General features: G+C 42.1%; 1 long non-coding RNA gene across 1 annotated transcript in view; it reads left to right on the top strand.

The window, feature by feature from the left end:
• Positions 1 to 6,401, top strand: part of LOC140683782 (uncharacterized) — a 145,309-nt gene that overhangs the window by 20,979 nt on the left and 117,929 nt on the right. The window lies entirely within an intron of this gene.

The following is a 6,401-nucleotide window of genomic DNA, read 5'->3' as shown; positions in this document are numbered from 1 at the left end:
TGCTAAGAAATCCCTTGGACTGGCCTCAACAGCATGACCTGTGTCCATCTGGATCAGGAACTGGAACTAAATCTTGCACGGGAGGGTAGCCCTGCTTTGCTGTCCCTTCCCAGAACCCTACCATCCACTCAACCTTCTTCCTCCAGTGTCAGCTGCTCCACTTGAGCTGATAGTGACGTTAGCTTTTATCCTGACCTTGCAATGGTTATGAGGTGGCTCTGTCACTTTATTCCTCTATGCTTGGCACACCCTTTTATCCAACACTACAGCAGGGTTATTCTGATGGATGGTCTACCTAATTCCAGCCAGCATGTGCCTTTGTATTGATCTCTCCTCCTCCTCCCCCCACCTCCCTATCGTCTTTGAAATCAAAGAAAGTGAATGGGGCTGTGAAATCAAGGGATCAACTGAACTGTGCCAGCTGGCAATCAAAGGATAACGTTGTGCCCTTGTGAGGACCTGCAATTTCCTTGTGATCTGTCTGTGTGGCACTGCTGACCCTTTCCTGACACCCACCTGCCAGTGTTGAACAGAAGCAGGTTTCTGGTTTCCTGTAGCTTGGTTTCCTACGGGAGGAACAATCAGTGAGAAAAAAATCTAGTTCTACTCTTGCATTATTTACATGTGCCCACATACATTGATTTGGGAGGAGACAGTCAGAAGGCAAGCAAGAAAGTCCCATCTCCAGACTTCTGCCGAGCCACTGGGCCCCAAGGAGGAGCTTGGTTACTGATTGACTGCACCTGCACCTCATGTGAAGAAGCAAACTCCCTTCTGTTGGACAGTTTGCCTGTCCACAGAACTCCCTGTACTCCCAAAGTCAGGCAAAGTAGTGCATCATTATAAAAAATACTGAAACACAACAAAATGAAAAAGGAAATTTGTTTGACAAGCCATCCTGGAAAAGCATGAGGCAGCAGCACGGCTAAGTGACACCTGCTGTGACTTTTTGCCTGGCAGGTGTCATTCATTGCGCCCATTATCCACAACATTTGATGGTTTGCAGGATTTCCCAGATGCCTTTGAGGATATTTCTAACGAGGGTGTTAGAACAGTGTGTGGTGTTTGAGGACGTGACTACTTTTCTCAGCAGAGTCCCTGCCTTGAGATGTGGCACTGCTCTGCCTGGGAGACAAGGCACTGTGAGTGGCCTCTGTGACCTTCAGGGCTTGCTGTTGGGTTGTGATGGCGAATTGTGATAGTGATGTGTCTGTGAGGGACAGACTGGCCTTGCTGAGATGTAACCATTTTGGGCAAAGGTGGTTTTGTGTGCTGCAGCTGTTTGAGAGCTGGTCAGCTCAAGCTGGTTTCGGTATGAGCTGTGCTCCCATCTTTGGCAGCAATGCCGACATAGCACAGGCTGCAGGGGAATTTCTCTGTCCTAACCTTCTTCTCTTTTGCCTCCAGCATTTTGACCTCCAAGTAAAGTACCAGTGGCTGTGAGGTGTTTTGTAACTTAAGGCTCACTGAGGGCTGATATCAAGACATGTCAGATCTCTGAGCCTCCTCCTGCCCCTTCAGCAAGTTTGGTAGAGCATCACAATTAGCTGCATAATTATAAATCTTGTATTTATAATATATGTGTTGTTATGCTCATGTGCATAAGAGTATATATCTTGTGATCAAATGCAAAAGCCATTTCATAATATGTAACAAACATACTTAATTGCATTCCGCCCACTGATTTGCATTCAGCCCACTTTTACTCCCCTGAAAGTGCCCCCTGAAACTGAGAAATGTTACCCATATATATCAAAATGTTTTGATGCCAATTTTTTGCCACATACCTAAATTAGAATTGTAAGCAAAAAACTTAATTTCTGATAGAAAGGCATGATCGTTAATCATGCTGTGTGCACATCTGTTCCTGAATTAATATCTATTCAAGATGAAGCAGTAATTATCTGTAGTATAGGCATATATTCATGTAGAGGTGTTTAGGTGTTTAACCTAAACTGACAGATTCAGGAGTAACAGCAGTTTATACATGAAGGAGCCTTCTACAGCTCTGTAACTGCTACAAAGCTACTACAAAAAGCTTCACACCTGCATTTTTACATGGCTATATAATCATAATGAATGGCAATATATGTATTTTACAGTTCAAGGAACCATCTTTATTCTGGCAGTACTTAAGTGGGAGCTTGAGTTCGATGGGTTGAAGGTTCACTGAAGTTACAGGGAATTAAAGATATGCCTGATGTTACTCTTCTGCTCATGTGCTGGCAGAAGCAGGGGTTGCTTTACACATGTTGGAGAGCTCTCCTGAATCCTTGCCTCAAGGCCGCTGTGCAGAAGTGTACGTGAGCCCTTCTGCACAGAGGAATTGCAGGATTGGTAACAGCTGCCAGAGCTGCAGCTGTAGGATGTAGGTTTGCTCTGCACGAAATGCAAACAGGAAAACCCCCCAGTCCTTACTCCTTCGGATCTGCCACTGACCTGAAATGTGGGCTTGATGGAGTAAGGACTGTCAGATCTGGCTTGGAGGAGCTGGTAGAAGGTTTCTCACTCAGGGCTGCAACCTGTCAGCCCACTTTTTCCAAGAGGAACACAGAACTTGTCATTGTAGACCCACTTCAGGCCAGTTATTCTAATTTACTGTCTTTCCTTCTCTTTCCCCATTTATTAACCTTAACATGGCTTTTTACAGTTCCTCAGAGAAGTGGTGTCAGTGGAATATTCCTGTGTAGAAAAAATTGCTTCTGAGGTACAGAACACAGCTAATTGCAGTGCTACAATTAGCTGAATGCCCTAACAGCGTCCAAGGGGGGAAATCATAGTGCAGCATCTGCTGTAACATATGCTTTTCTAGTTTCCAGAAGATAACAGTGAGGATGTAGGTTGCCATGGACTGTGCTTTCTGCCTGAAAAGCAGAGCAGCCTGCAGATGCTCCAGTATTTTCTCTACATGGACTCTGTTAACAGAGACGTCTGATGCTGTGTACATCTGTCAGGAGGAATTATGTTTTTTTTATGGCTTTAGTCTCCTGCATGCACACAGACTTATAAAGATGCAATGGTGATTCAGATCCCATTGTTCCTGAGTGCACACTTCATCCTAAGGGCAGGTGTCACACCAAGAGCAGTGCAGAGGTGACAGGCAGCACGGTGCATCGCAGGAGCTTGTTCTCGCTGCTTTCTGTGTGAGGCTTTTTTCTTTCACGGCGATACTGGAAAGATGAAGTGCTTTTCTGTGTACTGTTTAGTGAACTAAACCTAAAGAGGCTCATTATTTTCTAACCTATAGATTAACTTGGCCAGAATAGTTGATATAGCCCTGCTAATATACCGCTCAATGTGCTGAGCTGTGTTAATTACTGTTGAATTAGAGCTGACAATGATTGAGCCAGCTTAGTCAGGTACTGCTTCCCGTTTAACAAACCTTCAGCTCCTTTCCATTACTTTAATTTTTTATCACATTTTTAACATTTCACTGTATTTTCCTTTAACCAGGCCCAGAACTGCAAAAAGAAACACATTTGTAGAGATGTTGTTAAAAACATGTCACTACAGTCACAAAGCAGCAAGTAGTAAGTAACCTGGGACCACATCCATCCTCCTGAGTATTGATTAATAGAGTTTGTTTACAGAAAGTGGCTCTCTCTTATTTAGCCAATTACTTAATAATCTACTCTTTCTTCCCAGTTTGTCTGGCAGCACCGAGCTATGATTTGTGGCAATTCCTGACCAAAAAAAACCTTAAATATTTTGGAAGGGCTTTGGCCAGGGTATATAAATCAGTGATTTACCTTTTAGTAAAGGCTGGAGGAAGGATGCTGAGAAAGAAAGAAGCCAGTGTCTTGTCTGTAAGCAGTTGGAAAATAATCTGAATCTGGTCAGGTCTCTATAAAATTGTCACTGTACCTCAGGACTTCCCTGTGTGTGCTTTCAGTGTAATGCCAGAGCTGTCAGTTCTTCATGAATATGATGACAGGATTAGTGCTCGTGTCTTTGTGAATTAGAGGACTGTGACCATTTTGTGGCTGTTCTGCAGCCTGATGTGGAGTCTGTGAGTGCACTGGGGAGTTAACCCTGGGCTCCCAGCAGTGGGACCAGCTCTGCACGGGAGGGTAAATTAGCGGAGTCGGGGGAGTGGGATTTTTCCCACTTGGGCCCAGTATTAGTTCTCTGACTGACCCATCAGTTAAGCCTGGCTTGTCTGTAACTATGTGTGAGCTACACTTACAGGTGCTAAGTGAGGCCAGTGGGGCTCCTCACCTGCACCAACATCTGAGTGCCTGAAAGGGGCACTGAACAAAAAAGGCAGGCTGTGAATTCATACAGGTAGTTACACAGCAAAGCCTGAAGGCTGGGTAAGCTTTGAAGTAGGATGAGTTGTAAGCTTTATTCACTAGATGACAAACCCCCTGGTCTTTGATCCAGTAATCCACGTGTCAGTTGGATGATAAATCCAATAATTAAGAAAAGCGTAGTCTTACAGTCCCTCTTCCTAAGACTTTTTTTCACCTTTTTGTTTATTTTTTTTGTCTGTTATCTCAAAATGTCAAAAGAGGATGATACAGCCTTTTGCAAAGAGGTCCAGGCCATACACAATGAGGTGTGAGCCTGATTAATCTGTCACTTTTAGCACATATTATGCACTGATTTAAAGACTATTTTAAAATAAATTAGAGCCATCATGAGAAATGAAGGGAGCCCTGCTCTTCTGGGTTGTGTTTGATGCTTACCTTGTTGAATTCAGGAAGAAGGCATTATTAAAGACATAAAAGCTGTCTCTATATCAGGAGCTTAAAAAAACTCCAAGAGAAACAAAATCTGTTGTGCTTAGCTGTTGTAATTTAAAAACCAAAATCTGCTCGTGTTTGTAATGGCATAAATTTGAATTTGATTGAACTCTGGATTAACATTGCAGCAAATGAGACCAAAATGTGACTTCAAAGTTCATAAGGTAAGAAAGAGTTTTGCACCCAACCTTGTTAATCTTACATATGTAAGCTCTGTGCTGTGGGATGACACCTTGGACAAAAATACCCGTGGCACATTTGATCTCTTACATGACCCTAGTCAGAATGGGTATTTTTTGTTCTATCAGCAGATGTGGCCAGATTGGTAAAATTCCACTAGGTTACACTTTACCATTCCCATGATATTTGTATACTGAGTGAAAAAAATAATGGCATGCTGCCCAGATCCTGAGATTTTGGTTCAAGTATTTCATGGACTTTCAGGTTCAAAAGGGCTGCAATTACATCGAGTTTCAATTGCTACATAAGGCAGGCCAGCTTGTGAGATTCTGACAGTGCAAAGATTGATGGGGGACAGTCTAAAAAGACTGCAGTGATTTCAATAATTAAATATTGGTTTAATAGTCAATACAAGTTCATTAAGTAAACAAAATAGCACATGAATTGTTGATAAAAAATCAGAAATTTCTGTACTATATTGATTAAATTCCTTTTTTTTTTTTTGGTATTTTGAAATGGTTTGGAAAGCAGTTAATATTCCTGTTTTTCCTGGGAGTTAATTAAAGTAGAAGTTCTTGAGTTAGACAAAGATATGTAAACTTAGAAGGGAGAATAATTTCAAGTCTTGGTGTTCATTTAAAAAAGTAGTTGTGTTATCCATCTTCAGCTAGTTCACTTTCTCACCTCTTCCACTGACATCCAAGAGGGTTACATTATTTCAAGGTCAATATTTCCAAGGGTGATCCTCTCCAAGGGAGCAGGACCTTGTGTAATTGGCCATCAGTCAGAAAATGCATTAATAATGATAAAATGTGGAATGATTTCTGCTTGCCCTTATATAACTTACAAAGCAGACAGCTCTTTTCCCCCCAACTCAATGTCAAATTAATGGAGTCTGTCAGCTGTTTAGATAATGAGACAGAGCAGATATTATGTTTTTGGAGGAGATGTGTGTGTGTGTTGCATTGTCAGGCCAGAATCCAGGAAGATTAATGCTTTCAACCATCTTGACAATCAGATTATCTCTCTGAATATACAGTGCCCAGTAGCCCTAAAGAAAGACTATTTTGTAAAACCTTTTAATGATTACTGGCAGAAATTCAAGAAAAAGACATTTTGATTTACACCAACATGAAGTGAAATTGGAATCAAGATCTAAATGACAGGCACTTTTGGTTTACTTGTGATTAGCCTCATATGCCTCTTTTTTTTCTGTTAATTTATTTATTTTTTTTGTCTTCATTAATATTTCACTGGTGTGGCTAAGGAGTCAGTGCAATGCTTGGGAACAGCCCCAGGAGATGACTGACCCAAATTCTTTCATTTCCCACCTGGTCTTAGCTGTGTTGTGTTTTTGCAGAAGTCAATAGTATCACCTGAGGTTGAAGAGCTGGGGCTGATACCAAAATTCCCTGCCGACCTCTTACCTACCCAACCAGTGCAGCAGCAGCACCTATCTCCAAGGTGTGGTCTGTA

Source organism: Taeniopygia guttata, chromosome 3 (assembly GCF_048771995.1).
Source record: "Taeniopygia guttata chromosome 3, bTaeGut7.mat, whole genome shotgun sequence".
Taxonomy (NCBI): Eukaryota; Metazoa; Chordata; class Aves; order Passeriformes; family Estrildidae; genus Taeniopygia; species Taeniopygia guttata.
Note: the sequence above shows the minus strand (reverse complement) of the source record. Positions and strands in the feature narration are given on the sequence as shown.